Consider the following 8,367-nt stretch of genomic DNA (forward strand, 5'->3'; position numbering starts at 1 on the left):
TTATGCTAATAAGCAGATTATTGCTTTCTGTGTGATGTTGGGAAAGTAGCAATATTGAGACTTTAACACTGTTTGCAGCCCAGCTGAGAACCCTTTCTCTATTCAGGTGGAGTCAGACATTCTGTGAGACATTTCAGCATCTAAAATATTTTGTTCATTTTTTTTCCCATCAGCTTTCTGAATATGTACTCAATACCATGCAACTATTAAGCTTAGATAACTCAAGGAGATAATCCAACTACCAAACAATATGGGAATTTTTAGCTTCCATTGTAAAGTTATGGAGAAGAAATAAACAAATAAAAAAGTCAGTGTACTGATGGCACTGTGTAAGATCTACCAAATGCTGCATAAAAGTTATAAAAACAGATGGCTTTTATTTGGAAGTCTTTCCCAGATGAGAAGTCAGTTGTTTAATCAACATGCATGCGATGTACGTATTGTAATGCTGAGAATGGCCAGTTGTGCTTTGCACTTTGATCACTTTCCTTAATAAAACTGGAGCTGAAATTAGTTCATTCACTCATGAATCACAAGGGCCTCAAAATGCAAGGAAAAAAGATAAAGGCTTTTAAAGAAGTTGTGCTAGAGAAATAAAAGAAAAAAGGTGCAACATTTTTTCATATTCTCTTTTATGAATACACAAAGATTGCCAAAATTACAAGACACAGTACAGACTAGTATGTGGGCCTAAGTAGTGAGAAATTACTTCTAATTGTCAATGACGATTTTCACAGCAAATGGGCAACTAGAGAAGAACTGAGTGTTTCTGTAAAAACAAAAGTGTTAGTTTTCATTTACAGAATAGCACACATAATGTGGATGTTTTTCCTTCCCAAGTGTTTCTAAATAGCTGAATTTATCCTGGCCATGTACTGGGTAAGTTCTTCACTCTTCCCCTTGCTATCCATATAGCTTCTTTGACAAATGCAGCTCAAAGAGTCTTTTTGCTTCTTTAGTCTCCACCTGGGTTAATTATGGCAAATTTAATATTTAGTTGTCTAGCAGAATGTAGAATAACAAAATATATGTGAAACGTCTTGAGACTTGAGTTAAATACTTCGGGTTTGAGCCATTACTCTTTATCTCATTGTACTGAAATCTATGGGGTTACTCTTGATTGTATTTATACTGATGTGAGCAAAACCTGCAACTGTAGCAACTTAAATGATAAAATTTACCACATATAAGTAATAAAATTTGTTTATTAGAGATTTAATTGTGACATGACTGTGTGAAAGTTGCATCAGTGTGGATTGGCCTGTTGAACCAAGCACTTCTTGGTTTTCTGTCAGCAACCTTGATTTTCAGTTAGTCATTCAACTACTGTTGAAGCAGTAGGCTGAGGTGCTCTTGTGGATCTGGCTGGAAGTTTGAAAAGCCCCTACGGGTAACATGGTGTAATTGGCAGTGTAGTGTTGGTTAATGTAGAAAAGGTTAGTTTAAATTCATTTCAGAGGTAGCAGCAAGATCTGTTATGTCTTCTCAGCTGTTTGGCTGCTAATCCCCAGGTAAGTGGCAATAATGAGTTGAAAAGGTGATAGCCTCAATACCTGCAGTGAGATCTGTGAAATAATTTTTGTCTTATTCCCAAACCATCAGTGCAATATGCAGTGTGTTGTCTTCCTTCTCCTAATAACCACCCCATTGCATCTTAAAACATTAAAGAGCAAAAGTATTCTGCATCAGAAAATTGAGAACCTTTGCAGTCCTCTGTAAGCCTAAAATGGGCTCTGCTTCCATAGCCACAAAAAGTTTTTAGGCAATGTAAGATGTAGTATGGAGAGAAAGGCGTTACAAGGTCTCAGCTCTGTGCTGCACAAATAGCATGCTTTCCAAGTCTCTTTAAATTTTCAGTGGTTTGTGAATGGAAAGCAGCCATTTTACAAAAACCAAATAAGAAGAATTAGTCAAATTTACTGTAATGATAATATATTGGTTAACATAAATAGTAAACTAGTTAGAAGGCTGGCATAACATCAGTTTTCAGTCAATCAAATGTAAGGTGATTGTGACCTTTAAAATTTTTAACATTTTGCTTTAAAAGAGTCTAGACATAGTGGCTTATTTCTGTTCTTACTAGAAAATATAATTAATGGAGGCTAGATCTATCCTTTGAACTTTAAATGAAACAAATACTGCCCATGATTTTTTGTGATTCCATTGCACTGGAGCATAAGTTTTCTATGAATTCTTTAAAGGAAGTCAATTCAAGTTCAAATGCATTTGTTAAAAGGCAAGCCTTCATCTTGAATGCATTTTCATGGCAAGGAAAAACCTCTTCTCAGGGTAGTTCACCTTTCCACATGCACTACAGATTTTTTTTAAGCATAAGTCTACATGGACTACATGGAGATGAGAGATCAAGCCTACTACAAAGAGATCTGTGGGAGAAGTGCTGCACTGAGTGCCATGTTTCATCCTGTCTTCAAGGAGCTTGTAAGAGCAGCTAGACAAGAAGGCATTTAGGTCTATGTTTTTTGAAACTCCAGTGCTAGTCTTATTACGCAGTGGAATTTGCTTTCGTGCTATGAATCTTTGTGGGGTCTTAGATTGTCAAAGAAAGTATTTCCCTTTGAGATGATGGGTGTTTGGATGGTCCCCAGAGCAGCTGGAAAAAGTACGTTTTAAAGGAGCTCATCTCTGGTGTTCTGGAGCTGTATTCCACACCTGTTGCAAGTAAATTACTTTGAGGGAGAATAGGGATATGTTGAGGACATAGCTACAACATTTGCAGGCCTGATGGTACCCTAATCACTAATACTTCAGCAGGGGTGCAGAACTGCTTTGCCAGCTTAAAATCATAGCTATCTGATATGGACTTCTGTGCTCTGTTTTCTTGGCTGGCTGTTTATAAATCTGCTCTTGGCAGGGGACAAAGGGGATCAGCTACGTCTTAAATAGTTATTATATACCTATGACAGTAGCAACAGGGCAAGTGAGAATTTGAAGGTACATACAGAAGTGACAGCATGCAGAAGATGTTGCAAACCTTTTTGCCAAATAAACCACAAAATTTATTCAACCATGTGTTTCACTGGTATGTAGAGCTGTTGAAAAGTTACAGGGTTGGAGAGCTGTGTGCTCAAAAGTTTGACTGTCTGATGTGTAATTTCTTGTACATTTACTGTGTTGAGTTTTTCATTCTCTGCTTAATTACTACTGTTCCGCCTACACAAGCAATGAAAGACTCAGGTTCAAAAATAACAAAATTTTTTCTATAATGAGTGAATACACTTTTCTTTTTAGCATAAACTAATTCTGTCTGAATATGAAATGCATTTTGATTGAAAAGGGAGAGCAGTGACATTTCTAAAATTAATATTACTATATTTTGATCTTTTTTTGTATGAAATAATCTGGAGATCTGCAGTTTTGTAGATGCAGGCAGACTCTCCATGGTTTGGACAAACATTAATGCAGGGGCTTATTTTCAATGGTGTGGGCAGAATTCCATGACAGGCTCACAGAATTGCTCACACATCACAAAGTTTTAGGTCCTGCAAAGGCATCAGGTAACAATATTCACCAAGACCATAGGAACATGCCACAGAGGGTGGCATTGTTTGTATGAAACAGCAAGATCACAGTCAAGGATATAGTGTGCCTCCTTCCCAAACCACATGGTTTGTTTAGAAGTGTTGTTAGAAATGTAACTGGAGTCCTGAGCCTGGTTGCTTCTACGTGGACTTGTTCAAAACGAGGGACGAACAGGACAAGGTTTCATATGATACTGCAAACTAGAGAGCTGGGATATAGTATGACCTTGTTTCTTGTGAAAGAAAACAGTCACTGGTTGAGCAGACTGTTGAAGATCGTTACAGGAAAAAGAAATAGGAGAGCCATCACATCTGGATACCAGAAAGGTAGTTCTGGAGGTAGAGAGGAGACAATGGGATAAGAGGCTTTATAACTACTCCATGTTCACATACGGCTCCAACAGAAACATCCACTCTAGTTAATGCAGAGATTCAGATTTATTTTGATGTCTTGAATCAGGATCATATCCGTTTCATAGAGAGATCATTTTCCTGAAATGTCATCTTGTTCCAGTTCCTCTGATTATGGTGTCAGTCTGGAATCCAGACTGGTAGAGATCTGATCTCCACACTCATTTTGGAAGAGCACAAAAGAAATCTTGCAGAAAAAGTAGGAGGGATTCGTGAGCAGAAAATAAGAAATCGTATAATTATTTTGCAAACCTTAGGCAAAAATAATTCTTGCTCAGTAGACATGAAGAATCGATGAACGCTCAATCCAGTGCTTGTTTAAATACAAATGATAAATAATGTTGCTCTCCAAATCGAAGCAGCCACTAGTTCTGAACAATTCTCCACTATAGTAGAGGGCAAATGCAGCCCTTGAAGTCTACATTTGGGAATCCTGAGAGCAGACTTCAAAGCCTGTTGACTAATGCTTCTGGTAATCTAAAAGTGTTAGATTCGTTCTGTGACATTTTGCTAACTGAGGTTGCATGGTTATAAAATTAATAACCTAAAGTACTTACAGGTAACTTACAATATCGATAAAATATTGAATTATATAAGAATATAATGCTAATATTACTGTGTGAGAGAGTTGATGAGAATAGCAATTAACTGATATATGTGAATCTTTGACATCCTTGTATGAAAGATGCTATATACAGCAAGTGCCAAATATGATGATTATCATCAGCAATATCCTTCTGACTCTAATTAGATGATTGAAGGGCAAGCCCTTGAACAGTGCTGCACAGGACAAGCTGTTCATCACTGAATCTCTTAAAATTTTCTTTTTACTAGCACGTTAAATGAATTAAGGGAACAGCTATGTACTGCATTTTCTTTCTTGCTTAGTTTTTTTTTATCTAACATAATTGTTGTGACACCTGCCTTGGGATTGATTTTGCTTTCATTTACCTCAAAATTACTTGCTTTGAAGGAGTGTAGGTTTTCTCTGTGAGCAGAAATAGTGATTGATGGTCCTTGCTTCTGGTAGTCCGCCCCAGCACTCAGGAGTACAAATACAGCTAATGTTTGCATGTTTGCTGTAGTTTTAGTCTGTGGACAGGCTTACTGGCTGTGTGGTGTTTCTCTAAGATTTTTTGCAGTCAATTGCAAAGACTACAGAAACTCCAAGAAATCTAACACACTAATACCACATACAGTCGTGAGCCTCAGCTAGGATTTCCTGTCAACTGTCTGCACGTATGGTACTTAAGGATTATTAATCACAGTGCTCACACAAGTGATATATACTTGAAAAATGAATTGTGGCTTTAGTCATAGGCTCTAAAACAAACCTTATATGTTCAATTCTTATGATAAAATTGCTTAACATGGAGACAAAGTCTTCTCTCCTTCCCTCCCTAACAGCGTACTTTGAAGAACGGCTCCACCTGAGAAATTGCTCAGGGATAAATGAAAAGACTTTTGTTTCAGCTTTTGAACAAAGTCCATGTTCACCTCAGAGGTTTCAGCTTGGCAGTAAAGATGATGGGCAGTCTCTCATATCCCAGTGTTTGAAGAAGGCATGCAACCTCTTAGAGAATTGTCCTTTCATGTTCTAACATAAGATCAACATACACATGCGTGTGTATGCTCACACATGTGAATCTGAGAAGGGGATCGTCAACAGTATTGTCTTCAAAGTGAAACTCAAAACAGCATTAGACACAGTGTATAAAATACTTCTATAATAGCAGATAACAGTGGTCCCCTACTGAGATCAAAGCTTTTGTCCACGTCTCCAAGGTCTTCAATGAGCAGAGAACTCTTTTTTGTAAAGTAGGGAGGTAGTTTCAGACCAAGGCTGTTTATTTTTTTTTTTCCCTCTGTATGTATTTTCTACACTATTTTGGTTTCTACTGACAAAATACTGACACAATACTCAGCTGGTAACCTAGTCACAGTTTGTGTTCTTCATTCAGAGGGAAGAAACAGGAAAGTAGAACTATCAAGGGAAATCTTGGTTTATCTGCTTGTGTCATACATCACTGAAACTGTTTATCTGTGAAGATACAGCCAGGTTTATCTGTGCAGATAAAACTGGCAAGATGTGAAGTTGTCTAGTGTCCTCTTTCCACCAGTCAGACCAATGTGAAGAAGCCCTGATGCGCCAGCACACGTTGTCTCTTCACTGTGCGGCAAACCTTTGCTCCAGGCTCAGTGGAGTGAGCTCCGTGCTGGTTGCAGGAGTGGTGTGCAGGTGCAGGTGAGCCACTGTTTCTGTTGAACTTTGTAATAAGGCTACGTAGGCATGCTTATGTCCTCTGAATAAGAAGGGTTACAGTCCTGCCCTGGCATTGCAATACAGGTGGAATGGGCCAAGCAAGAATACGTATGAACATGCTGGATAATGACACTGAGCTCATGTCACCTCCTCTGTCTGCTCTTGACATAGTGTGTTGCAACAGTGGAGCTGCAGTTAGGTAATTTTGAGTGGCTTTCTGACACGCACAGATTCATAGTGCTAGGTTTTCAGTGTAGATCACACTCTTTCTATAGATAAGAAAAGATCTCCTCTTCAAGCCTTTTTTCTTTTTTCTGAAGTAACGTGTGTCCCCTCTCTCCCTCTGCTGTATGTCCTCCAGGGAGGAGCTAACTAGGTCACTAGCTGTATACATTTTGGATGTCTCATAATTTGGACAGCTTAGTACTTTTTCTATTTGAGCACTGACTTTTTTTTTTTTTTTCCATTTTTTGTCACATTATTAGCCTGATGGTATCTGTATGCATCTGGAAGTAGAATTATCAAGTCTTTGTCCTTCTTTCCCTTTCTTGCTCTCTGTTTCCCTGCCTCACTGTGTTTGTGGATGTATGTATATACATGCATATGTAAATATAGATTCTTATCATTTTGCCTTTCTTTATTGAAGAGAAGGCTTATTTTATGGTCAAAACAGTTAGGAGTCTCTGTGTATGAAATTGTTATCTGACTGACTTCAACATAAATGATACTATGGTAATGTTCCCTAAATATATAGGTTTTCCATATGAAAGCAAATTAGGCTTTTAATTAATATTTTCAGTAAATGTAGTCTGGAGTTACTTTCTTCCCATCTCCTCATAGTAAAAGCTAACATGTCTCATATTTTTAGGAGGGGGGTTGACATCAGTCTTTATCTTCTTCCAATATTACCTCCTGTTAACTCTGCTGATATGAGTAGTTCTGCTACTTATGTCACTTTCTGTGAAGGAAAAAAAAAAGAGTACTGGGCTTCTGGGTGTTCACTTAGCAAAAATTCAAGGTTCCTTGTCTGACCATTGTCTCAAGAATCCTTAGTACAGCAGTGATACCTTAGATCAAATGTCTTAATTTAATTATCCAAATATGACACTTACAAACGGATTTCAAGACCTGAATGTAGTTTTTCTGGCATGTGCCATGGACTTAAATTCCGTGGAAAATCTCAAAGAACAGTAGACAAGTTAAGGTCCTCCACTGTGCCCTGTCAAGGTACCTCAAGGCTCATCTATAATAGAGGTAACCAGCACTGGGAGGAAAGGTTATTTTATTCTTCATATCTTTATTCATTGTCCTCTCAGCTAGCCTTGCTACTGTGGATGTGAACTGGTGTAAGATATGACATGGATGTCGGTGCACTGTAAATAGAAATGGATTTAAATCATTTCACACAAGCTTCTTTGATGCTGGCTACTTACATTCAATTCCTGCTACTCCAGCTGTGTCATTTCCTCTTTTGCTATGCTGTATAAAAATTCTGTATACAGACGCATGTAAGCTGCAAATGGCCCGTCTACTGTTTGAGCTTTACAGTCGCAAAATAGAGTTTATCTGCACAAATGCACTGGTGGTACAAACTATTTTCTCTGCAGGAGATATTAGATTTATGTACTTGATCTGCTTCTATTGTGTTGAACTATTCATGGTTAAAGACTTAACTACTGTCCCTCATCTTTCTTCTTGACTACATTTTATCACTAATTCAAAGTCTGAGGTATTGAAGCTAATTTTTGAATTCAACAGAAAACTTCAATTTCCAAAATCTCCTGCTTAGGCAGATGACTTCTTAAGTAGTCTTATTGATCTATGGCTACAAAGGCTTTTGTTTTCATATTGTATCCTACATTTTCAGATATATGCCATTTGTTGCAGTTAATGATTTTTCCAACCATCAATCAGCCACGTTCCTACCATATATTGTTCAGGCTGTGCCCAGTCTCTTTAAACAACTAGCCAACTGGACAGACCTAACACAAGACTGACCTTATAAATCCTAGCAGCATTAAAATTTGTTACAAAATTAAAGTAAAGCAAAATTTAATTTGCCACAACTTCCTTTTTTTGCAGAGGCATGAGGATATTTCAGAAGGACCAACTGACACTGATTTTATATGTCTAAACAGATAATTCATCCATATT

The sequence above is a fragment of the Gymnogyps californianus genome, chromosome Z, assembly GCF_018139145.2.
Source record: "Gymnogyps californianus isolate 813 chromosome Z, ASM1813914v2, whole genome shotgun sequence".
Taxonomy (NCBI): Eukaryota; Metazoa; Chordata; class Aves; order Accipitriformes; family Cathartidae; genus Gymnogyps; species Gymnogyps californianus.